Source organism: Rhinatrema bivittatum, chromosome 1 (assembly GCF_901001135.1).
Source record: "Rhinatrema bivittatum chromosome 1, aRhiBiv1.1, whole genome shotgun sequence".
Lineage (NCBI taxonomy): Eukaryota > Metazoa > Chordata > Amphibia > Gymnophiona > Rhinatrematidae > Rhinatrema > Rhinatrema bivittatum.
In genome coordinates, this window is record NC_042615.1 from 470,104,454 (window position 1) to 470,131,901 (window position 27,448).

General features: G+C 43.3%; 1 protein-coding gene across 6 annotated transcripts in view; it reads right to left on the reverse strand.

Moving 5' to 3' along the window:
• Nucleotides 1-27,448, reverse strand: part of MOB3B (MOB kinase activator 3B) — a 268,138-nt gene that overhangs the window by 168,267 nt on the left and 72,423 nt on the right. The window contains exon 1 of one of the 6 annotated variants that reach the window (XM_029606642.1): nt 17,477-17,540. The exons of the other annotated variants lie outside the window; for them this stretch is intronic. The gene's annotated coding sequence lies outside the window, so the exon portion shown is untranslated. Of the gene's footprint in view, nt 1-17,476; nt 17,541-27,448 lie in introns of those variants that run through there. 6 annotated transcript variants of the gene reach the window in all.

Here is a 27,448-nt window from a genome sequence, read left to right on the forward strand (position 1 = left end):
TACAAAAATGTGAAGGAGATCCTCTGTCAGGAAGTGCACAGTAAGAAACCTCCAAACTATATTTCCTGATGAGGTAGGGAGGCCTCACTGGGGAGTATAAAAACTGCATCCTCATTGCTCTAAAGTTAACTGAAACTGACCACACCGAATATTAAACTAGTTTCACTAAATAAGCTGAGGCAATCAATCTCAACCCTCCAGGTTGGGAGGGGCTGAAGAAGATGGAATGTTCATAGGGATGTAGTTTCTAAGCAGGGACCTAGGGCCATCTAGTGGCTGACCCCAAGGGGTGTCACACATAGAACCTATATATGGTTGGATAAAGCCCTTCCATTTTATTTATTTATTTATTTATATCCCGCCCCTCCAATATTTGGGGTGAGTAACAGCATTTACAAACATAAATACTTGTTTTACATATATAATAAAAATAAAACAACAATACACAAATGGCAGAATGCCATTAAACCGATGGTCATTCATTGCCTGATCATTTAAATTGCTGTCATGATTTTATTCCCAAGATGGAAATCTGTATTCAAGGCACTATGTCGGATACAACAAAAGAGCACAACTTTTTGAGCGGTAGCTTAACTGGTTGGAAGAGGCAAGGAGAAAGCAATGGAGTATAGATGAGCTTTTAAGGTGATTTTGAAGTCTTTTTGATTTGTTAGGTAACTTAGGTGAAATGGCAGTGAAATCCAGAACGAGGGACCTACAAGGGAGAAAACTTTTTCATGGGTGGAGAATAATCTAGCTAAACATAAAGACTATATTTCGAGGAGTGATTGAGAGGCGATAGAATGGACCTGATTGGAACATACATTTTTAGGGTACTATTGATCCATGGAGAGTGAACATGCTGTAGCAAATTATGAACTATTAGCGCGAGTTTATACTTTATCCGGGAATCTATTGGAAGCCAATGTAGTGTCTGAAGGAGCAGAGTAATATGATCGTGTTTTCAAGAAGTCTTGCTGTGGTGGTTTGATGATAGTGTGTGGGAGTCCTTTGTAAAGTGTGTAGCAATGATCGATTGAGATTAATATTAATGATTGGAGTACAGTCCGAACATCATGTGTATCTAGCAGAGGTTTTAAATGGCGGAGTAAACATAGTTTGTAAAATGAGTGAGCAACATTTTTTTACATGGTCTTGTATTGATAGCATGGATTCTAATTGAACTCTGAGAATGCATACAATTTATGATATGGGTATGGTTTGTGAATCAAATTGTTAGGGAGAGTGGGATTGGGAAGGATGGGAAACATCCTAGGACCATAATCTCTGTTTTCTTGAGATCTAGAGAGTTTGTTATGGTTGAGCCAAGCTCTATTAGAGGAGAGACAGAGGGAGACAAATTGATGAGTTACTGACCAGGATGATGTGATGGGAAAAAAAATGAATATCATCAGTATATATATATATATATATATATATATATATATATGATAGGAAAGACTCAAGGTGGAAAGAAGACGACCGAGAGGAGCCAGATAGATATCAAATAGAACTGCAGATAGAGCCGAGACTTGTGAGACACAAGTAGTGATTGGAAACTAGAAAGTGTCATTAGCTATTTTCACCTGTTGAGTTCTATCTGTGAGATAGGATGTAGACCATGTCTTAACGGTACCTGATATACCAATATCAGAGATAGTTAAGAAATATGTTGTGATTCAAGGTGTCAAAAAGTAGTATGAGCAAATCGCACACCAAAAACATAATACAGATAATAGCTGGGGTGTCGCAGTTCAGATATAATCCACCAGGGTATATCAGAGTCAGTAAATATATATTTATTCACAAGGCTGCATTGTTTCAGCCTTAAAGTAATAGTTTACAGCAAACTAAGGTTGCCAGAAGATAGCACAGGGAAATGAGCTCAGGCCCCAACATAAGCCATGTTTATTTATTTATTATTTAAAACATTTCTTACCTGCCCTTCCTATGTTCAGGGCGGGGTACAATATCAATTCATAATTGATTAAAAATAAAATCGAACAAATTTATACATAAATATTAACACATACACAGGTATATTTTTTAAAAATACACACACGTGTCCACGTATGTGTGCTACCTGGCCCGCGCACATGGACGCATGATTTTATAACATGCACGTGCCAGCACATGCACGTTATAAAATCTGGGCTGGCATGCGCATGGGGGGTAAATTTCCCTAGTTTACGCGCGGCGACGAGATCAGACCTCCACTAGCTCCTTCCCGGTCCGCTCCAATTAAGGCCCTACCTTGTGTAGTTTTCTTTATTTTGGAACTTACGCCAGCTCCTGAGCTGGCGTAAGTTGCACGTGCTGGCAGGCTGCCGGCACGCAATTCCTTGGCACAGCGGCATATAGCCGCTGTACCAGCGGCCTCCAGCTCCACCCCCTCCCCACCCCTTGATAGAGGCTTGGCTCTTGTGCGCATAACAGGGGTTACACGTGTGGCCGGGCCTCTTCTAAAATGTGTACAGCGCGCGCAAGGCCTGGTCGTGTGCATAACCCCTGTTTTCCCCGCGCGCAGGGGATTTAAAATTTAGCTGATAATGCATAAAACAAACAGGGAGAACCAAAGCATAAATCAATCTTCAAACTCTTTTCTAAAGAGAAACATTTTCAATGCTTTTTTAAAACACCTTGGATCCTTCAAATTTCTAAGTTCCATGGGTAGTGAGTTCCAAAGGTCAGACCTGCTACTGATAAAAGCATGTTCCCTAGTTTAATCTAAATGGGCTATTTTAGGGGAGGGAATATCTAGTAGATTTTGATTTGCTGACTGGAAGGATCTTGCCAGGGTGTGTATTTTCATGATGGCATTTATCCATGGGGAATATATATTATTAATGAGGTAGTGGATAATTGTAGCGCGTTATATTGAATATGGAACGCTATTGGCAGCCAATTAAGTTGTTGTAAAATTGGGGTAATGTGCTCATGTATCGGTGTACTGGTTAGTAAACGAGCAGCAGAATTTTGAATGATCTGTAGTGGACGAATAACATAATTTGGCAAACATCGCTGCCTTTAAAACAGTATGGAAATCTTTGGCATCAAGCAATGATTTGAGGTGCTATAACAGATTTAATTTGCAATATGATGTCTGTATTAAACATTTGACCTTAGTATTCATACTTAATGATGGATTAATTAGGATGCCAAGGTTTCATATAGATTCGGCAATTAGCAAAGCTTGGCCATTGAAAGAATGCTTAGTTGGAACATTACAACGAGGAAATCTTGATAGATGCATTATTTCAGTTTTTTTTAACATTTAATGCTAACTTGTTTTGACTTAACTAGTTTTGGATAACAGTAAAGTGATTAACCAGAACCTGTTCAGTTTGGGCCCAAGTTGGCTTAGTTGGGAAAAAAAATTGTATGTTGTCTGCGTACATTTTATAATGCAGCCCCAAATCCGCTAATATTCTATATAAGGGTGTCATACAGATATTAAACAATACAGCGGATAACGCAGTACCCCAAAAACTACCATTTGCCAGGATAAGACGTGGGAATCTACCTTAATTTGTATGGACTGATTTGAAAGAAATGAAGAAAACCATGTTAAAATGTGTCCACATAAGTCTAAGGCCCTCAACTGAGATAATAATATGTTATGATTGATTGAATCAAAAACTGCAGAGATATCGAGCAGCACCATGATAAACGATGTACCGTATTCAAAGCCTCGTCTAATTATATCAAAACTGGATAATAGGGATAATTCTTTACTGTGTTATTTATGAAAACCAAATTGATGCTGATCCAGTACGTTATTTTTAGGTGTGCCATCCGCAGCAGACCCGCGGCACAGCCCTCTCACCTCTCTGCAGTAACTCTAGCTCCTGCTTCCTCGTCCCTGGTGGCGGTAGGCCGCCAGCTCCGTCCTCGGGCCTCCCCTGGTGCCTCTGGCTCAGCTACAGTACCTGGCATTCCCGGTCCAGCCACCACATCCATTGCTCCAGGTCTGGCCTCTCTGCGTGGCCTGTGAAGAGACGTTGCTACTCAGCACCGCACCCCTCCCTAGACACGCACATCACTAATGCTTAAGTAGGGCCTGAGGCGGGAACCAAGCTGCAGCCCCAGATGATGTCAGCGGAGCACCGGTACTTAAGCCTGGGCTCCACTCCCTAGCTTTGCCTTTGCAACAGGTCTCCTTGCTGGTCAAGTACTCGTTGCCTCCTGAGAGATTCGTCTCACTCCCATGTTCCTGTTCCTCACTGTTCCTGGTTCCTGACACTTTGCTCCTACGTTCCTGTTCTTCACCTCTCCTCGGATTGCATACACGGACTTTGACTTCGCTTTGCCTGACCTCGCCATTGACTCTCTCCAAGCCAGGACCTCTACTTCACCTGACCACGCGGTTGACTCTTTCCAGACCCGGACTTCTGCATTGCCTGTCTATGTCGTTGCCTCTCTCCAGACCCAGACCTCTGCATTGCCTAACTACATTGTTGCCTCTCTCCAGACCCAGACCTCAGCATCGTTTGACTACGCTTGACTATCTCCATGATCAGACCTCAGCCTTGCTTGCCACTAGCCCTGACTCAAGCCTGTTCCTCGATACCTCTTCAGCCTACTTCCTGGACTTGGTCTATCCAGGCTTCGGCCTGCTCTTGCTCGGGCGTCTCTTGTCTGCCTACATTCCTTTGGCGCCCGAGTCTCCAGGACACTACCATGCCCAGTGTAAGACTGTTCTATCTCCCTTCTGCTGACTCTGGGCTAATCACAATCTCATCGACCACATACAGAAGCCCACCTAAGTCCAGCCGGACCCGCCACCCAAAGGCTCAACCCGCAGGGAAAGAGAGCTGGTATTGGTGAAGCTCCAGCTGGCTTCTGGTTCCTCAGCCCACTCCGCCTACCGACAGTGGGGACCCGTAGGTTGATGCAACCTAGGGGTTGCATCAACCCCACCTCGGCCCAAGGGTCCTCCTCCGGCACAACAGTTATTACAATAAATGAAACATTTCAATTGTTTAAGAGCTGATATTTCAAGAATTTTGGCTATATATGACAAAGAGGATATTGGGCAATAATTAGACAAACCAGTAGGATCAGCATTAGATGTTTGAGGGTAGGACAAACTACTGCTCTCTTAAGATAGTTTGGTTTAAATTCTTCTTTGAGTGAAGCATTAATCAGCTGGGTAATAAAATCGGCTGTCTCGAATTTTATTGATTTTAACAATGTCATGGAGCAGGGATTTATTTATTTATTTTTATTTTTTTTTAAAGGATTTATATACCGGAGGTTCCTGTATAATATACATATCACCCCGGTTTACAAGGAACGGTAATTATCGCTTCATATAGCGGTTTACATTGAACATGTTTAAAAACTAAGTAACAAATACTTAAACATGAAATACTAAACATGAAATACTTAAACATGTAAACAGAAAACTAATGCTTCATATAGCGATTTAAATTGAGAGTTAAAACGTAAGTGACAAATTAGAGTATCTTACTAAGCAGCTCATAAACATGCGAGTTAATAAATAGATAGCCTGGTGATAAGTTTGTCAACATGAATATATGTATATATGATTATATAAAGTATCCTAAAAATGGTAAAATGGACGTACAATTCGAAAGTTTTATATCCTCGGTAAGTTATATGCTAGGGACTTTGAAAGTGCAAATAGACATGGTAAAGTCATTCTTCCTGCTCCTAACTTTAAGGGAATGCTTGTTTGAATAACCAAGTCTTAAGTTTCTTTTTAAATGTAGCGTGGCATGGTTCCAGGCGAAGATCTGGAGGAAGTGAGTTCCAGAGCGAAGGGCCCGCTGTAGATAGTGCACGTTTCCTCAGAGAGGATTTCGCGGGTTGGGTGATTAGTCTGTTCTGATACGCGCTTCTAGTTGGTTTCGTGGATGTATGTAGCTGAATTTGAAACGTTAAGTTGAGAGGAGCTATGTTGTATAAGGCCTTATGTATCATCATCAGGGACTTGAATTGGATCCTGTATTTAATCGGAAGCCAGTGGAGATGATGAAGGATAGGGGTGATATGATCTCTTTTCTTGGCATTTGAGAGAATTCTTGCCGAAGCATTTAGGACCATCTGAAGTGGTTTTGTGGTGCATGCTGGTAAGCCTATGAGGAGAGCGTTACAGTAGTCCAGTTTTGGGAGTATGATAGCTTGTAGTACCATGCGGAAATCTCTGTATAGGAGGAGTGGCTTTAGTTTCTTTAAGGTTTGAAGTTTAAAAAAACATTCTTTTGTTGTGTTATTAATGAATTTGCTGAGGCTGAATCCGCTGTCTATGATGACTCCCAGGTCTTTTACTTGTTGTGAGGTGGAGTGCGCGGAGGTATCCTGACGTTGGCTAGCATTAGGTGGTGTGGGTGAGGCATAGTTTTCCGGTGCTATAATGAGGATTTCGGTTTTGTTTGTGTTTAAAACCAGGTTGAGACTGGTGAGTAGGTTGTTGATAGCTGACAGACATTTATTCCAGTGTGACATGGCTTTGAGTAGTGAGTCTTCTATAGGGATGAGGATTTGTATGTCATCCGCGTATAGGAAATGTCTAAGCTTGAGGTTGGTGAGTAGTTGACAGAGTGGGAGAAGATAAATATTGAAGAGGGTCGGAGAGAGTGATGATCCTTGTGGTACCCCCCTCTTGGATTCGATGGTGTGAGACTCTTTGTTATTTATCTTGACCTTGTATGATCTGTTCTCCAAAAACGATTTGAACCAGTTGAAAGCTGCTCCTGCAATGCCGATGTCCATTAGGCGTTGCAGGAGGCAGGAGTGGTTTACGGTATCAAACGCTGATGAGAGATCCAGGAGAGCGAGGAGGCAAGGTTGGCCTTTTTCTAGATTAAAGATAATAGTGTCTGATAATGAGGTTAATAGCGATTCGGTGTTCATGGTCTTACGAAATCCGAATTGGTTTGAGGTGAGGATGTTATTTTCATCTAGATATTCAGTGAGTTGTCTGTTAACAACTTTCTCCATGATTTTGGCAATCATAGGAAGGTTTGCTATGGGTCTGAAGTTAGCTGGGTCTGAAGTAGGGAGGTTGGGTTTTTTGAGGAGCGGTTTGAGCATGGCCAACTTAAGTTGGTTAGGGACTAGGCCTTGGGTGAGGGAGCAGTTAATGATGTCTGCTATAGGTTTAGCTATGGTGTTGGTGATCATACTCAGTATGTTTGAAGGAATATGGTCTAATGGATGAGAGGATGGTTTTATCTTCTTGAGGATATTCTCTATTTCTAATGAGGATGTGGGTTCAAAAGCTTCGAGTGTTGTTGTGGAAGTGATGGGTTGTTGGACGTTTGATTGCGATGATTGTTGTTCTGTTGAGTGTGATGGTTGTGGAGCGGTTGATAGTGGTGGTTGTTGTATAGTTGATTGTGATGGTTGTTGAGCGGTTGATTGCGATGATTGAGAGCTGAAGTTGGTTGAGTGGTTTAGGTGTGTAGATGATCCCTTGAGAGGGGCTAGGAGTGAGGTGATTTTATTGTCAAAGAAGATTGCAAGTTCGTTCGCTTTGTTGAGAGCTTGGTCGTCAGGAATAGTAGGCGCCGGGGGTTTAGTGAGTGTTGAAACATAGGAGAAACACTTTAGAGAGCACTTTAGAGAGCAGAGCATGAGGAAGAATTCATTTTCGAGATATAATTAATTATGTCTGACTTCATTAAACTTATCCCAAGGTCTATTATCGGGGCAGTATTCATCATTTCTTTTTTTTAGCAAGAGCAGTTATCGAGCTTCTAACTTTATTGATTTTGTCAATAAAATGCATTGCAAACCTTTCAGCAATGTTCAAACCTGGGGTATTGTTGGAGGAAGCATAGACAGGTTCGAAGTAGGTTTTATAATCTAATTAATGGAATGATATAACAAAGTGTTTATTGAAAGACATTGCCAATTTTGAATATATATATATTCTTTTTGATACATTTTAAGATTATCTTTATTCAAAGCTAATAGGGTCATTCATCAAAATGCATTACGGTGTTAACGCATGCGATATTAACGCACGCGTTAATGCCATAATGATTGCAATAATCGCATTACTGCATGGCGCAAATGCAAATTTTTTGAAGGGGCAGGATTAATTAAAATGAGAGGCAATATTGGAGGGAGAGGGAGAGAGCCTCTAGGGAGGCCTTCACAGTATTCAACTATTTATATCACTATAGGAAGACCAGCTAATAGCTCGAGATGAAGTGTTGGTGGTTGTTTAGGGGCCAGTTTTACATGCAGAGTGAGACGTATGAACAGCACAGTACACCTCAGTGAAGATTTGATGTCATTTGGAGTGAGGAAAGTCTCACAAAGTTGAGATTTCAACTATGTTATCTAGTTAATTTCTATCGCTCCTACTCCAACTTCACTTATTCCTAGCTACTCTAGCTCCCAAGTTTTAATACCCCTGTTTTATTGTAACTTTGATTGTTTCGACCTTTCTTATTTATAGTTACTTGGTTTTTCCCTTGTTTCATGTAAACCGGCCTGATATGAATCCCATTCATGAAGGCCGGTATAGAAATATTTTAAATAAATAAAATAAATAAATGTTCTCTCACTCTAGCTTGTTAGTATGCTGTTATAGTGTCCATCAAGCTAGGGCGAGAGAACACTGTATAAACCTCATCTTTGTGAGACTTTCCTCACTCCAAATGATGTCAAATCTTCACCAAGGTTTACTTGCTTTTCGTACATCTCACTCTGCATGTAAAAATGACCCCTAAACCACCACCAACACCTCACCTCAAGCTATTATCTGGCCCTCCTATAGTGATATAAATAGTTGACTACTATGACGGCCTTACAAATAGGTTCTCTCTCTCCATAGTAACAGCTACCTTTTTCTTTCTGTGGGTGTTATTATAGCATTTTCATGAATCTAGGGGTATGTTAGAAGAATTTGGAAAGTGACTCCATCTGCACTCTAGTTTCCTAAGTTCACATTTTTGTTTCTGGAGAGCATTAGTAAACCAGGGTGCATTATGTAGACGATTCTTTAATCATAGTTTATCAAGAGTGACTAAAAGAGCATTATCCTATAGCGAAGGTAACTTAGTTGAAGTATCCCCTGCACTACTTTCTAATAAGGGAGTAAGCTTGGTGGCAAGATATTCAGGATCGATAAACCCTCGTTTTCTAATTAATGAATTATTACAGATGGTGGATGTTTGTTTATGAGTCAATAAAATTGTAATAGATATAAGAAAAGGATCATTACATGGAACTGCTTTAGTGGAGGTATCCACCTGAGCATCAAAAAAGTTACTTCTGTTTATGAAACATAAATCAAGAGTATGTCCTTTTATGTGTGTTGGCGATGAGATAGTTTGGTCCCAGTCACATGCTAAAAAGGTGTCAAGAAAATTGACATGGAGTTTAAAATCTCCAAAAACTATAGTTTTAGATAGGTCTAATGAAGATTAAGTATTGCTTAAAAAATCGGAGAAGAGTTATAGTTGAAGAGGCCTGGAGGGCAGTGTTTCATGGAAACACTATCTCAAGGGGGTCGTTTATATTTTATCAGATAAACTGCACCCTTGAAACAGCGTTTCCACGATACACAACTCATATCGTGGCCAGAACCCCTTTTCCTTGTGCTATCTTCTGGTAACCTTAGTTAGCTGTACACTATTACTTTAAAGCTGAAACAATGCAGCCTACTGAATAAAGATATATTGATTGCGATATACCCTGGTTGACTATAACTGACCTGCGACATCCCAACTGTTATCTGCATTTTGTTTTTGGTGTGCAATTTCCTCCTACTACTTTTGCTGCTACTGTCCTTTGAGCATTAATGGAATCTGACTCTGCAGACATTTTCAGTTATACAGAACAGGATTTCAATAATCTTCTCACTGCAACCCCTTTGTTTGCCTCCTTTGATCTGATTTTTTATTCCACTTCTTGGTCTGACTTGACTCACCTTAAACAATGAGAGATCCATGCTGACTGTTGCATCGGAGGTGGACCCTTGGGCTAAGGTGGGGTTGACGCAACCCGTAGGCAGGGACCTATGGGTCCCTACCATCAGCAGGTGGAGTGGGCTGAAGCTAGAGGCCGCTGGAGCTTCATCTATACCAGCCCTCGTTCCTCTCGGGTTGAGCCTTTGGGTGCTGGGGCCGGCAGGACTTAGGTGGGCCTCAGAGTTAGCTAGGGATGGAAGGTGGTTCAGCCCAGAGACATCTGCCGGTAAATGGCGTAGTCCTATCCTGGACAGGACTCGTAACTGGAACTCGGGCGCCAAAGGAACAATAGGTAGCTGGAGGCGCTCAAGCAAATGAAGGCCTAAGCCTTGTAAGTCCAAGTCCAGAGAATAGGCTAGGAGAGGCGTCACTGACAGGCAAGGATCAGAACCGGCGGCAAGTAGAAGTTGTGGCAAGCGGTGTAGACTCTGGCACAGGAGAGTCTGTAGCGTAGTCGTTCAAAGCAAGGGTCAGGAAACGGAGAAGGCAGGTGTAGCAAAGGTCCGGGGCTGGAGAGAAGCTGAAGAGCGGTCAGGCGTAGCGGAGGTCTGGGGCTGGAGAGAAGCTGAAGAACGGTCAGGCGTAGCGGAGGTCCGGGGCTGGAGAGAAGCTGAAGAGCAGTCAGGTGTAGCGGTGGTCAAATCCAAAAGTCAGTCCAACGCATAGACGAACAGGAACAAGGAGAACAGGAACCGGGAACCACAGGAAACAGGAACACCACGAAGACACAGTTCTGGGATCAGCAACGAGTACTCTGAATACGAGGAGACCTGTTGCAAAGGCAACGCTATGGAGTGAGGCCTGAGCTTTTATACGGTGAAGAGTCTGACATCAGCATCCAGGTCCGCAGCTAGGTTCCTGCCGTGGGCTCTTTAAAAGAACTAGAGATGGCGCGTGCATGCCTAGGAAGGGGTATGGTGCCAATGGTGGCGTCTCTCCGCGGGCCATGCGGAGAGGCCCGACTAGCGGGGACGTCTTGGCTGGCAACACTGGGTAGCGAGGCAGGACCGGAGGCACTGGAAGGAACCCGAGATCGTAGCTGGCGGCCCACCGCCGCCAGAGAAGAGGAGCCAGGCCCTGGAATCCGTCTGAGAAGGTGAGAGGGTCGCGTCACGGGGCTGCCGCAGACGGCGTGTGTAACACTGACCTCCACACAGCAAGTCTAATAGATTATTGCAGAATGTGGCGCATTCCCCATAATCTCAGGATCCAAAAAGAACCGAAACTTCGCATTGACAACCATAACTTTATCCAGTTCTGGAACCAAATTCTTAATAAATGCACCTTTGAGTTAATGATCCTCATTGTGGAGACAACTAAAACTTCTCTCTCCATTCTACAACAAGAAGAAATATAAGAAATTTCAGCAAGACTCCCAGGACTACACAAAAGTTTTGATTTACTCATGGATGATGCCAACATGTATCAGCCAGAAGAAAGTTACCTTCAATTCTTCCTCCAACAACTCTGGAGACGATGCTCCTGTTCTCAATTATGGGATCTTCTGGCACTTATGTGTCTTCTTTTTTAGAACCTCATCTATCAGCTCTGTCTCTTCGACTGAACCAGCCTCAAGGCTGCTCATCTCTCTCCAACACCACGTCTTGTCCACTGCAGACCATGAGATTTCAACAAACCCAAGCACCTCATTGGTGGTTAATTTGTCTACTAGACCCTTGTCTTGTGCTGAAATACATTTTCTGAATTTTGGACTCTCATTTGTACCCACTCCTACTAATGATCCATTTGACATGTGCATACATCTATAATCACTTTATACGTTTACTGAAATTTAAACATTTCTTTTACTCTCGTCCCTCTACCTCAGACCCTTCCCTTGTTACCTGTCCATCCCATTGGTGACCCTTTGGCCTGCCCCCCCCCTCGATCCCCTTATTTCTGCCTTTGAGAAATTAATCTTTCATGATCTAACCACATTGGAATCACAACAAGTCTACCCTTATCGAAACCTTTCATGTGAAGACGTGCATGCCCTTTGCACCCTGCAACAAGATGCTTCAATCATGATTAAGATAGCCAACAAGGGTGGCAGTATTATGATCCTAGATAAATCATTTTATAATCACGAAGCTACTCATCAACTGTCTGACTCCCACTTCTATCTTCCATTCTCCCAGAATCCCTCTTCTTCACTTTTGCTTGAGATAAAGTCATTGGTCCATGAATCTGTCACCTCCTACTTTATTACTCCCCAAGGCATCCTTTTTAGTTGAGAATAACCCTACTACTCCAGTATTCTACATCCTATCTAAAATCCATAAGTCTATGATGCACCCCCCTGGTTGACTTAACATGACCAGCATTGGCTCTTTGCTAGAACCCCTTACTATCTTCATTGATAAATTCCTCCAACCTTTCATACAACAGACATCTTCCTATGTTCATGACTCCAGTCATATGATCTCTTTATTCTCCTCCATTTCCCTTCCTGCGGATCCTGTTTATTTGATTACACTTGATATCGAGTCACTCTATACCCATATTTATTTTATTTATTATTTATTTATTAGTTTTATATACCGTCATTTGGGGGGGGGGGGGGGGGGCGGACTTTCATAACAGTTTACAAAATCAAGCAAAGAAGACATGATATAATAAATAAGTTACAAAATATTAAATAGCGAAAGAATAAAATTACAATTAAAACAATTAAAAAATCATTCCCCAAAATGTGATTATTGATTTAGTCCATCTACTCTTGACTCCCATCCTCCTAATCCTAGAGTTCCACCTCCTTCTTGGTTGATCTCACCCATATAGCCCTCACTAAGAATTTCTTTTCTTTCCAAATCAATTTTTTCAACAAATCCATTTCACAGCTATGGGAGCCATCATAGCTTCTCACACTGGCTATGTATATGTGGCCTCTTTTGAATCCCATTTCCTATACCATTCCTTTTTCTGGAATGCATTTTGACCTGGCATCGTTCTATAGTTGACATTTTTCTAATCTGGTCTGGCTCCATCATTCAATGTTTTCTTTTTTAAGACTGGCTTAACGCCTGTGATTCCCACTTACATTTTACTTTCAAATATCACCTGACTTCCATCTCATTTCTTGATATCTCAATCTCTATTATTAATAATACCTTGGTGACTTCTATTTCCAGAAATCCCTAATAGGAATAGCCTGCTTCATTTCACTAGTTTTCACCCTCGTTCCTTAAGACATAACATCTCCACTGGCCAGTTCCTTTGCCTCAGACAGCTTTGTTTCTTGTGAGAAGATTTTACTTCCCATAATCGCATGGTCTAAAAATATCTTGTCCCACCCCTCTTGTGTTGTGAAAAGAGCTTTTAAGCATGCCTTCTTTATAAACCATAACCTCCTTTTTTTCCCTTGGAACACAGATGATTTTGATGTCTTGGCCTGCGTTCTCCCTTATTTACCACACACTGGAGCAATTTGCCAAATCATCGCCACTGGAATCTACTTTCTCCTCTTTCCATTTTCCAGTCTCCCCCCACGCTTTGCCTTCAAACGTGGTCAAAATCTAAGAGACACCCTTGTGTCCTCTAACTTACCAAGAGCCCAGCCTCATGAACCTTCTTATTATTTACCTGTCATACATCCTGTGGATCTTGTCGGGCATGTTCTTTTTCTTTATCCATTTCTTCTTTCACTAATCTGTCTAACGGATGCTTATATTCCCTTAATCATAATTCTACATGCTCTATCTCTAGAGTTGTTTATGGTATATTTTGCCCATGTCCTTTGCTGTACATCGGAAAGGCCATTTGCAGAATCAAATCCCGCATTTTTTTAAAAACTGTAGCAAGATAAGACACTCCCAGACTACAGCACCTTTAGTTTCTCATTGGCCTCGGTTTCCGTATTCTATCACAGACTTGCAGTTCTTTGTCTTGGAAATTTGTGCCCCCCATCCACTCCGTGGAAATTTTTTCTCCCTTCTGCTCTATCGTGAGTAATGCTGGATATTCCAGCTTCAGATGGTTTCCCCAGCAGGGTTGAACTTGGAGACTGAATGGTTATCTTGTCTGTAATTTTACATATTCCTTCCATTAAGTGACCGCAGCTCTGTCACCGTTTGCCTCCCCATTTCCTGATTGGTGCAAATATATGCCGTGATGTTTTGGCACCTTTTTCTGCCTTTAATTCCATTCCTGTGTCTAATCTGAATGCTGCCTGCTCTTTCGCTGTAAGCATTTGCGTGACAAATTATTATTTTTGCCAAATTATGCTTGGAAAATTTTAAGAAGACTATTATATATATATATTCTCTAATGATTTTTGTCCGTTAACTTGAGCTAACTGTGTTATACTCTCTCTTTAGACAGATTGCTTTAGCTGTCATGACAGTGCTATTTACTTTCTGAGATGTGCAACTATTCTTATTAAAAGTTACCTGTAAGTATATTATTTAAGCTAATTTTTGCCTTCTTTACCTTTAGTATCCACCTTACAAATAACTTCTGAAATTCTCTAATTTTAATTTTATCAGATACATTTCCCTTTAATACAGTGTTTCCATGAAACATAGCTCATATAAGGGCTATGTCCTCGTTTCCCTGTGCTATCTTCTGGAATCCTCAGTTCACTGTAAACTATTACTTCAAAGCTGAAACAATGCAGCCTTGTGAATAAAGATATATTTACTGACTCTGATATACCCTAGTGGACTATACCTGATCTGCGACACCCCAGCTGTTATCTGTGATTTAAGGTTTCTAAAGCTGAACTGATATTTAGTAGAATCAGAGAAATGAGGTATCTGAGTTAAAACCATGATGAATCACATCAGTGCAGGTTAGCTGCAGAGTTTCTTTAGTATGATGTGTTCAGAAACCAAATTGATATTTGTCAAGTACTGAATGTTCATCTAAAAATTGCAATTGGTTAAGGACAATTGATTATATTACCTTAGATAGAAAAAGAAGAGATAGGTTGAAAACTCTGGAAGGAAGCTGACACAGCACTGGATTTCTTGAGAATTGGACAAACAGAGGCTGCTTTTAGGACAGAGGGAAGTGAGCCTGAGGAAAGGGATTAATTTAAGATGGCATTTAACTGTGGTGTGAATTCTTTAGAAATTGCCTTGAGAAGGCTTATAGAACATGGGTTGAGAAGAGAGTTTGACATATTCAGGGAAGCAATTACTTGGATTACTTCAATTTGAGCAACATAATCAAGTTCTGTCCACAACATTACTTCTTGTGTTGTAGAATGGGTGACAATTGTAGGAAACAGAGACTAATGAGGTGATTTTACTCTGAAAGTAATTAGCAAAGATTTCACAAAGTTTTTTGTTTGACTGTGCAACTGGAAACTTATTTCTAGTTGCTGGGTTGGCAGTAAGATGTTGTACCATGTGGAATAATTCCTTTGGTTTATATATAGATGTTTCAATTTGTTTGGTATAATAGTATCGTTTCGTGGTATTGATGGAGCATCTGTAAGAACTTAAGATGGATCGGTAGAGATTGAGATCTTCAACAGATGTGGACTTTCTCCATTTGGCTTCAGCTTGCCACAAGGATCTTTTAAATTAGCGAGTGATTGTGTATACCATGGGGCATTTATTGCATGCCATATATTTTTAAGTCAAATCAGAGCTACTTGATAAAGCGTTGTACAGATGCTTTGCTTCCATGAATTTACCATATTGTCGGTAATATCTGCTGCAAAGGATGATATGGTCAGAGTTAGCTTATCAATGATTGTAGTTCAAAGTGTGGTTTTCTAAGGACTTTATGTTCTTCAGGTGATGAGATCATAAGGGCAGAGAACTACACTGAGATGGTTATTAAATAGTGATCTGACCAGGGTACTGGACTAATAACTATGCTTCTAGAGTCATATGAGAAAAAGGACTGATATAAGAAGATTAAGTCCAGTAAGTGACCAGCTTTATGAGTGGCTGAGGTAATGATCTGGTCAAGATCATATGCAGTAAAATAGCACTGATTTAAGGTGGGAATGTCAGCATCAGTAACACAAACACAGTCTGGATTGTTTTGAAGAAGCAAGACATTGGAAAACAGAAGCTTTTTTAGTACTGGATTGAGCATTTATTAAGGATAATAGTGTCGTAGCTAATGTGACAATTTTCATTGGTTGAAGCAGTGAAGTATTGACCTGATGGGTTGTGAATATAATCAACACTGCGGCTGTAGGGGGCCATAACGACCCTATCCAGTAATGGTGGAAATGTTTATGGTTGCAGATAAAAAGTAAGTAAAAAGAAATGCAGAACGTAACACTGTTTGTAATTATGGAGGAGATGAATTGAAAACAGGGGTTGTAATTCAATGACTCAGGTGCACACGTTAGGATTTTACCTGCTATGCTGCCTCATCCAACACTGACTCAGATGACTATGATGCCTCCCACCTGAAGAGGCTTCCAGTGAGCTGTGCTCCTAGCCACCAAAGCAGTCTCTTCTCCGGTTATCCTACCCAGCCTGTGGTGCAGCCTCCTAGCTTCAAGCCTCAGCTCCAGCCCTTACCTGCACCACTACAGGTACCTGTCTTTGCCAGCACTCACCAGGACATACAGCCACTGTAGCAAAGCCCAACTGGCCCCCAGATCCCAAGGGGTCAACCTGCAGGGGAGGGAGCTGCCTAGGCAGAAGACCAGCCCCAGTCCTGTCCTGTCATCTTGTGCCACTGCCCAGATGATGTACCTTGAATCCAGTCCAGCCAAGCCTCACAGAATGTGAAAGCCAACCATTGTATTGTACAGTGATCAGAAGATCCATAGCCTAGTCGGTGAGTCTGATTATAATTTGCCTAGGGCAGTTATGAATAATTGTGTATCTACCGTTGTACCACAAGACTTTCAAGATAATGCCTTTCCTGCATGCTCTCATTATCCCTTCCATGGGCCTACTAAAGGTCTCAGAAAAAATGATTTCAGTACAGCCCACCAGAACGCAACACCTAAGACTATCACCCTGTGTCAAAATACACTAGACTTCGCACAATATTTTTTTTGCACTTCCAGCCAGATTTTAAACCCAGCATACTACCTTGTCTGCATAGTTTGTCATTTCCCCAACTTTAATTTATGGGAATGCAAAAAATGTTGGTTTTCCAACCTTGCCTCCACTCGTCTGTATTAGCTGTGCTGCGCTCCAGCCAGATCCTCAATTAAGAATACCATTGTCTGATGGTGCCATTTCATGCCAGACCCCTGCATTTTGGGCATGCAGCAAAAGAAGTGCTCCATTCTTTCCACGCTGCTTGAAATTTGACTCTAACCCAAGCTGGTGGAAATGTCCATGTATCCCTTCCTCTCCGCCCTTAGACAGAACCCGACCCATCTGCACTGCCACTAAACCGGCTCACATTGCAGCATAGAAAAAAAACACAGCTTGCCAAAGCAATTTAAAAGACACTCCAGATAAGGTCTTGTACAATTGTCCTGTGGAAGAGATTGATAAGAACCCTCAGGGATAAAATTTTACAACTGTCAGTAAAACCCTTAAGCACATGTAAGACCCCTGCTGCAGACTTAACTTGCCAAATGAATCCTGGTTGCTTACCTGCAAAAGCACAGCCTGCTCTAGCTTCAGCTCTGCTTGTCCAAGAACAGATTCTGACACAACTGAAAACAACCTGCAGAAGTCAAAATCCATTCCTGGAAAAGGAAAAAAAAAATGCGTTTGAATCTGGTTTCCTTACTGATCCCTTACCTCCGAGACAGTCAGTTACAGCTTCTGAATTTGCTCTGGTGCTGCGTCCCTCTGACGTTTCCAGATCAAGTCCTGCCTTCCAACAACCACCTAGCTGGTACAGATCTTCTGAGAAAAACAATCAAGGTAAAAACTAGCCAGGCTAATTGTAATTTTGGGTCTGAAGGGATAAAACTTGTTTCAGAATCTATTCAGGATAAGCTAAGACTGCTAAAGGTGCCAAATAACCCTGCTCTGACAACACTGCCGTTTTCTCCTGAAATCTTAAGAGCAGAAGGACTTAATTAGTGCTGTCTCTGAAGATCTGCTAACCACGCCTTCAGTCCATAGATAATTAACAACTTTACCCCTAGGTCCTAAGTGAGTAGCCTGTCAGTCTCCCTCCCGTATTCATGCATCCCTTCAAACAGAGCCAGCTTCTCAGAGCCGCCTAATGCCTTATGGCAGCCTCTCGCCTTCTTCTTCACCTAGGCAGGGCATAAATAGCACCAGCTTCTCAGACTGACTCCATTCCTGTTGATCCACTTCGGAGGAAGCAGTCCATGTCAGCCATCCAGTGCTCGGGGGAATAGAACCCGGATGGCTGACAGACACTGCTCTACTATTAGACAGTCTGGGGAAACTCTTCCTGCTAACCTACTTCAAAGAAAGACTGAACCTGATTCACTCCAGGGGAAACCCAGTCTTACCTTCCTGCTCCAGGAAGAACCTGCAATTGCAGCCTTGCTTCAGAAGGGGGGTCTGTGCCTCCTTTACCTATAACGGACACACTCCTTCACCCCGGCATCTAGAAGCAGGTGCTGTGAGTCCAGGCAACAAGCGGCCAAGAGGCGGTGCTGTCCACTGCTCCCAGTAGCCAGAAGGAGGCGCTGTCCACTTCCAGCAACCAGAAGGTGGCACCGTCCATTCTTCCAACAGCCAGGAGGAGGTGCTGTGATTCCACCAACCCAGACATCATGAACCAACCCAGCCCAGGAGAGACTCCGGTCCTTCACTTCTCCTACAGAAAAACTCTGAGGGGCCATTCCAACCTTGGAGAGAGCTGATTCAATGTAACAGCCTCCAGGGCTTCAACTCTCCATGGACCCTGTGCCGGTGGGCCGGAATGCTACTTGCTGTGTTTCTACACTCTGTCGTCTATACTACACTTCCCCGATAAATCTCAGACTTTGGGTCTCAGAGACTTTCCATTGCTGGGTCATCACATAAAGTCCTTAGGGTGATTGTAGACTTGAAAGTCGTGGTTAAACAAAGTCGGATGCCGACACAGCCAAGCCGCACATTTTACTTTCAGAAATTAGCACCTGAGGTCCCTACTCAGGTAAATTGGCCTTGTGGAAGGCGTATTCACAGTTCCTGGTGATTCATCAGCTGCTGCTCTTATAGAGACAGTGACTCTGGACAGGGTCTCCCTTCCCCGGAGGTCTCCCTTCCCCAGAGGTCACCATTATGTCTGCTATATAAGGGAGCTCAAAGGCAAGTGACTGGAGGGACAAAGGAGCATGAAGCTTCCGCTCGTTGGTAACAGTCATTGGTGGGAGTCCCAGCAGCAGACCGTTGACCAAATAGTGCAAGCCATGGACCCTTTAGAACTGAGGTTGAAGTTCTAAATTGGGACCAGAGGAGAAGGGGCAAAAATAAGTAATCACAGGTCATATCACAGATGTTAACCCATTACTGTAAATTGAAAAAACATATTGGAATATGCATGTATGAAGCGGGGTACAGAGGAGTTCCAGTAGAAAGACTACGAACTTGCATAAGGAGAAGGTGTATGGTGCTCCCTTTTTGGGATAACATACCTCAGTAGGCCTGGATGTTGTGTTTTTCTTGCATTTTATTTCCAAAATCAGGTTTTTCAGATTGAGTCTTCATTTTAGAGAACTGCGCATTTGGAAAACATTAACAGGCCGATACAGTACAATGCGCTCTGGCGGAGCGCACTGTTAACCCGCGTTTGGACGCGAGTTTGACATGCTAGCTTTACCCCTTATTCAGTAAGGGGTAATAGCGCGTCGAAAACGCGCGTCCAACCCCCCCGAAACTAATAGCGCCCGCAACATGCAAATGCATGTTGATGGCCGTATTAGTTATTCCCGCACGATTCAGTAAGTAAAATGTGCAGCCAAGCCGCACATTTTACTTTCAGAAATTAGTGCCTACCCAAAGTGCACAGAAAAAACTGCTTTTCTGTGCAGCCTCAGACTTAATATCATGGCGATATTAAGTCTGAGGTCCTGAAAGTTAAAAAAAGTAAAAAAAAAAAAAAAATTGAAATAGGCCCGCGGCTTGAAAACCGGATGCTCAATTTTGCCGGCGTCTGGTTTCCGAACCCGTGGCTGTCAGCGGGCTCAAGAACTGACGCCGGCAAAATTGAGCGACGGCTGTCAAACCTGCTGACAGCCGCCGCTCCTGTCCGAAAAGAGGTGCTAGGGACGCGCTAGTGTCCCTAGCGCCTCTTTTTACTGCCGGGCCAAATTTTAAAAAATGTGTTTGCTGAATCGCGCGCACAGGAGAGTGGGCGTTTGCCCACTTTCCCGTGTTTTTTACTGTTATCGGCCCGAGTGTGAGCTTATATATAACTTTGATAGTGTGAACTTGATGTTGTTGTAAAAAAGCAATCAAAATCAAAAAGTTAGACAGATTACTCAGTGAATTGTATTGGTTCTTTGGAGTTTCCTTTATCATGTTTGATGTCATTTCGGGTGGAAATTCCTGGCTCTTGGATTAAGTTGAATCATTAGGTGTACAATACAGAGTGGCTACGTAGGGTAATGAGCACAGTGTATTTGGTAAAATAGTGCTTTACCTGTGGAAATGGGCTTTCTAAAATTGCCTGCCCGATATGCAGATAAGAGTACACACATAGGGACTTTTGCAATGTCAAAGGTATGTGTGTAATTTTTCCTGGAAGATCGATGAATACACACATTAGTAGGTGTAATTCTATGTGGATGCTTTTGGTGGGATAATTTTCAGGGGGAAAGTAATAAGCTTTCCATCTGAAAACTAATGGAAAGTCTGCAGGTTAAATGTGCCTCCAGAATTTACACAATGTGGTCAGTTACAAAATTACCCTCAGAGAATAACGGCAGTGCAGCAGCAGCTGTAACCAACAATCCAGCTTTTCTGATATCTCCGAGCAGACTTTTGTGACTGAAGATGGCACAGGGCCAGCGCATCCACGTCAGGGGTTGGCTCACAGAGACAGAAAATGAATGGTTTCACGTTTGAGATTTCTGGCCTGTCCCTTAGTCTTTTGGCCAGAGGAAATAGCCATGTTCACAGGCTTTTTCCAATTTTAAATTGTTAGCGCACAAAGATCACCAGCAATTAAAATCTTTGCATCCTCACCCTGGAAAAAAGAATACAAAATAAAACCCAAGCAAGAAATAGAAGGGTAGTATGTTCCAGGAAAGCAAACTGACCAAAACAGCTTCCAAGTGTGGGTGGATACAGCAAGGCACACCTTACCTCCCCTGAGCCATCACTGCCCTGGGGGCAAAAACAGAAACCAGAGGGGGCTGCAAATGTCTGCTCGCAATGGGCAGCTAACTCACTGCGGCTCCCCCTGCTCAAACAATGGCATTCAGGGGGCTTTCTTTCCTACCTGAATTTTCCCGCTAAAAACGCATGCCCTTCCTTCATGGGCTTCAGGAACCGAAAACAGCGAGTCCCGAAAGGAGTGCGGGGTGCGCCAGGGCACCTACGCAACTGATGGAAAAGCCTGCAAGTTGATGTGGGGTCAGAAGATGAGGCCCCGTTCCTTAGACAGCAAGAGAACGTGCAGTCGATTTGGGACGTCCAGGCAGCGGGGGTTTGCACTCTCAGATCTAAGGGCGGGCAAGGGTATCCGAGGAATGGAAGTGTGCAAAAACAAAAAAAGGTCAAAGTTACAGTTTGCTTCAATCGGTAAGTTTTGTGGTTTTGACAATAGTCCCCAGCAGAAAACGATCCCAGACGACACTGTGTCAAGGAGCTCATTCTTCTTTTGAATGTATTTGATCCTGTGGAGAAGTTAAGATTATACAATCCTCAAACTTTCAGGCCAGACATGGGGGGGGAGACTTCCTGCAATTTTTCCAAGCTTTGTGATCCTATATTGCACTGCCAAAAATCATGGTTTGCTAGCACTAATGGTGCCATCGATTTAAGATTTCCCTGAATGCCTTCTGGCCCCATCTGAGATATCTGTGCGCTGGGGACACTGGGGTATTAAGGGATGGCCTCTAAAGTCAAGCTGGCAGGGGGGAGCATGTGACCGCAGCATCGCACAAAGAAAGACTTCATGTTTTCCAAATGTGCAGTTCTCTAAAATGAAGACGCAATCTGCAAAACCTGTTTTTGGAAATAAAATGCAAGAAAAACACAACATCCAGGCCTACTGAGGTGTCTTATCTCAAAACGGGAGCACCATACACCTTCTCCTTATGCAAGTTCGTAGTCTTTCTACTGGAACTCCTCTGTACCCCGCTTCATACATGCTTATTCCAATATGTTTTTTTAATTTACAGTAATGGGTTAACATCTGTGATATGACCTGTGATTACTTATTTTTGCCCCTTCTCCTCTGGTCCCAATTTAGAACTTCAACCTCAGTTCTAAAGGGTCCATGGCTTGCACTATTTGGTCAACGGTCTGCTGCTGGGACTCCCACCAATGACTGTTACCAACGAGCGGAAGCTTCATGCTCCTTTGTCCCTCCAGTCACTTGCCTTTGAGCTCCCTTATATAGCAGACATAATGGTGACCTCTGGGGAAGGGAGACCCTGTCCAGAGACTTCCTTCAGTCACTGTCTCCATAAGAGCAGCAACTGATGAATCACCAGGAATTGTGAATACGCCTTCCACAAGGCCAATTTACCCGAGTAGGGACTTCAGCTGGGAATCCATCCCTGCTTTGTCATGTGACACAGAATTTTGGTATGAGCCTAGCTACAAGCCATTTACATAGAGATACACAAAATATTTGACAGAAAAGCTGACAGAGGAAAATTGTGGAGGTTATCAGAGTCTTGGAAATTTTGGATTTTTCCCAATACATCTATTTGTTTTTTAAGCTCACACCTTTTCATTGGGTGCTCAAAACACAAGTTACATTCAAGTACAATAGGTACTTCACTTTCCCCAGAGAGCAAAGTGACTTGCCCAAGGTCACAGGGAGCATTGGCAAGACATTAACCCTGGCTTCCCTGGTTCTCAGCACCCTACTCTATCCACTACACTGCTGCTCCACTCCACGTTTCCAGCCAGGGATAATCTGAACAGATTTACTGAAATCCAATGTGGAGTCAATTAGTCGCAGATCTGCCTTCTGTTGATGTCTACAAATAGGCAAATTCATTTGACATTCTATGATGATTCACCAGAAATTAACATTGCAATCGGGCGAAATAATTCTGCAAACCGTCCAAACTTCTTGCAGATTAATTGAATTCATTTGCAAACAGTTTTTTGTGAAGTTTTCAGATGAATACACTGACTCCATGATAGAAAACTATTGCCCCACCCCAGGAGAGAACAGTGACATCTAGGGGGCAATATTGCCTCAGCCATAAACTTTGGGTATTATAATCCTCAGTCATTATTCCCTTATTGTTACATTTGTAGGATCGTGGCGCAAGCTGGCACACTCACCTGAACCCCTCCGACGGGCCTCCCTTCTTTGTAGCAAGGACACTACCGCCATGATGATTCGGCTCAGGCGCGCGCATGCAGCCCACATCTAACTTTAAAGGCCCCACGGCAGGAACCTCTTCAGCCGGCATCGAGAGATGACGTCACACAGCTCGGAATTTAAATCCCAGCCGAACACCAAGCTGATGCCTCTGCAGAGTGAGTTGCTGTATTCTGCATTCCCGATCCAGCTTGCCTCATCTCTTCAAGCCCAGCCTGCCTTGTCCTTCCAGCCCTGTTGTCTTTGTCCTTCCCAGCGCCAGCCGCCTGCCTCTGACCCTAGATATGACCGGGACCTACGCCATTATCAACTTCCATGAGACTCACGCTTCAGTCCTGCCGGCCCCTGGAACCCGAGGGCCAAACCCAAGGGGGAAGATGCTGGTATAGGTGAAGCTCCAGATCGGTCTCCAACCAGCCTAGTCCCGCCAGCAGTCGGGGAGGACCTACAGGATCTTCCCTATAGGTTGAGCCAACCTCCCCACACTAACAAAGGTTCACGAACCTTACACTTATCTGGGGGGAGGTCAATATTTACTACTACTGATCTCACTGACAGTTCATATTTGCTGTACATCTGTACAAAAATTAAAAAGCAGGAACACTTCTACGAGAGGGAACGTAGCTCACCAGGGTACACAAGCCAGCTCCTTGAGCGCTCTTTGTTATAAACTCTCCCCCAGCTATTAAAGAGCATCTTCACAGCCTAGAATTACGTAAATTTGCAGCTTGGCTTCACATTCAAGTACACGTTCCCCTAGTATCAACCTCCCAGGTGACCACAGACATTCATGAAGGCTTGAAAAACATCTTTTTGGGGTGGGGTGTTTGAGGGCTGCTGCTCTGCCAGCCTGCATGTTCTCTTAAAATCCCACCTGTAATCTTTATGCATATCCTGTGGCAATTTAGGAAATAAGATCTGCTTGTTCTCTATTCCACTCAGGTCCAGCTCCAATGACAAACCTAACAAATCATGTCCCAGGAAGGCTGAGAATCTGGCCTCAGGGTGCCCGGGTTTGTTACTAACATGGCAGAAAGAGGTGATGTAGTGTAAGGGGTGTATTTTTTATTTTCCTTCTTGCCCGCTTCTCCCTTCTGCTTGCACGACCTGTTTCAAGCACATCTACCTCGTCAGGCTACAGGTGAAATGGGAGTTTGTCACCAGAACTCACGACCCAACAAAACAGGGTCTGCAAAGCTTGTCCTGCCACAGAGGGCCGGCTTATGCCTCGAGCCATCATTCAGCGGCAAAGCAGGTAGATAGATATTCGGCGGCAAGCAACAGCGTTAACCAGGGAACTTTATCCAGTTAAACTTTACCAGGATATTCAAAGGCCACGGGGTTTATCTGGATAAAGTTATCTGGTTAGCTTTAGGCCTCCCCTGCACCCCGACGAGACATACTCAGGTATCTTTAGCCATGTTTGGGTATCTAAAGTTTCGCCTCCAAGCCCGCCTGTTCGCCCACACAAAAATGTACCTGCTGAGTGGGAAGAATTCTTAAAAACAAAGATCTGTCTGGGTAATTCCGGGAATTACCCGGACAAATCTTTTGAATATTGATCTCACAGAAACTGTTTGGTCCATTTTCTGATCTCTGCCTCCCACAATTTTTTTCATCACAGGCGTAACAGGCTCCGCATTCATTTCAGACTGAAAAAACGGCTCAAAGAGCAATGGAGCCACCAGTGGATTTTACCAATGAGAAAGCTGAGAGAAGGAAGATTTCAAATCTGCCCGGGTTTGTTGGAGAGCAGTTAGGGAGAGAGACAGTAGGACAGCAGAAGTGCTGGCTGTGATTCAGTCCAGTTAAGCTTGCTGTCCCCTGCAGGGGGTCCACAGAGCAAGAATCCCGGTTATACTGGGCAGCATGAAATGCGTGGACAGCTTGAGAAGAGACAAGCTGTAACCCATAAAGAGCTGCAGTCGCCACATCTCGGCTGAGAGCCGCTGCCAGGCCCCGTGCTCTGTGACCAGGATGCTGATCACTGCCATATAGGCGCAGAGCATAAAGGTCCCATAAACAGGAGGGAAGAACCACTGCTTGGAGAAGTCATTTGGAGAGCGGCAAGTAACCATGCGCATGCAGGGGAAGAGGTCCGGCCCTTGCATAAATCAGTGAGCCAGCAGACTGCACGCCAGACATCCATCACCCCCCCTCCCATTGAATGCAGTGATTATTCTTCCCCCAGAAATAAGTCTGTGAATTACAATTAAACCCCAGTTCTTTATGGTGCCTGCTTTTAACCCTTGAATCCCCTGCTCTCATCGCCTTACCTCAGGGGAGGAAGAGGCATCCCTTTGCACACCCCAGCTGAACTCCACAGGCTTCACTATTGCCTGATCTTGTTGGAGGGACTGAAGGCACATCACGTTGCTAAGAACGTGTAAGGGTTAAGGGATTATGTATGTAGCACAGCAACTGGCTTCTGAAGGCCATGGGGAATTTATCTCTGTTTGGGCCCTGTAATTAGTGTAAATATATACCCTTGATGGTTATAGTTTGAGCTCACTAATAATAATAATAATGTTAAGGTATACAAGGCCTTGGTACCAGCAGCTTTAAAGGTTATAATTTATTGCCCTAGGGCACAGTATTGCTGTGTATCGATATTCCTATCAGTTTATGGTTAATCCTTGGTTGTATTTTTCTTACCACAGCCCTGGTGGGAGTCAGCACAAGCGGTCTGCAATTTCCCAGAGGACAGGCACGAGCTGGACTCTGACTCTTCTTACATAAAACTTTATTTTCCACAAGCAAATTGTCTTAACATAAATGGCTTACCTTCAGCCACATCCTCAATCAGCGTTTACCTAGATGCCTGGTCCAGCCCTGGTTAAGGAGGGTTTCCAGGGACAGTTCTTGAATTAATAAAAGCTGCACTGTTTATCTTGGTGTGTCCATCAGCTCTCAGGTACTGGGGTGGGGGTTTGGTGCAGTACTAGAATTCTCATTTTAGGGCCTGCTCCCCTCTGAAGCCTAATCACAGAGGGGGGATCCATCAATAGACAGACCACATCTCTGGGTGGGGGTTGCAGCTCGCTCCAGAGCACCCATTAAACTAATTTACCATGTGACTCCAATGCCAAAAACATTTTGCTTCCCTTCAAGCTGAGCGCCCACACACAAGGGCACAAGGAAAAGTTTTAGTCCGATGCATGTTGTTACTGTTCACATACCACTACCAGCACCATCAACACAACTGTGAATGATCTCTTTTAGTTCTGCATCCTGAGCATCAGCTCCACTTTCCCACATATGGAAGAATTTAGAAAACCAGTAGCTAGTCCTAGACTAGACAGAGAATACTGCTTATCTTATTTTGACTAATATACACCAAAATACACACTTCTAATTAGATCCTTCTTCATAACTTTTTCAACACTGTCTTCTCTAGGCATCAATCAAGAGAGCCACTAACAGCCTCTAATTTGAATGAAACCTCAAATTAACAGCTTGCCGTTCCTCTGAAGGCACAGTTATGATCCACCTAACCATCTGACAGCTGCAGCTACCTTCACAGCTCTAGTTTCCATCCTTCATTTACAAGCCACATGATACCACTGCAAGATGCCAAGCTGCAGACTGCATAAGTACATTTCACAGGACCCCACAGTTATCTACATGAGAAAAGCACTGAGCATAGAGGTATATCCATGCTCTTCTATTAATGCAGAAAATGTGAAGAGGGACGCTATGCTAGTAAAATGGGTCAGAAGTTAAAGACAAGAATAAAAGAAAAAAGGGTAGACTTCCAGATTAACCAGAAAAATGTAACAAAAATGCCACAAAAGATGGTCCCACAAAAATTTTGAAAAATTATATAAATAAACCAAAATGAAAGCAGCTTGAAGCAAGGAAATCTTGCTTCAAGCAGGCTCTGTGGTTCACCCACTTGTCTCCACCGTAGGGTGATATGTTTCAAATTCACCCGAAATCTGTTACATCACCGTGATTGTAGGACCGGGTTCGTTCCAAAATCTCAGGATAAAAAAATGCTATGACCTTCCTTATCCCCTTGAAGTGATTTACCAGGGATTGCTGTGAGCCATAGTTGAATTTTCCCGGAAGCAGCCCGTCATGGGTGTCAGATGCATAAATCTGATGAAGATTCCCACACTCTAGTTTCCTTCATGGTTACCTGA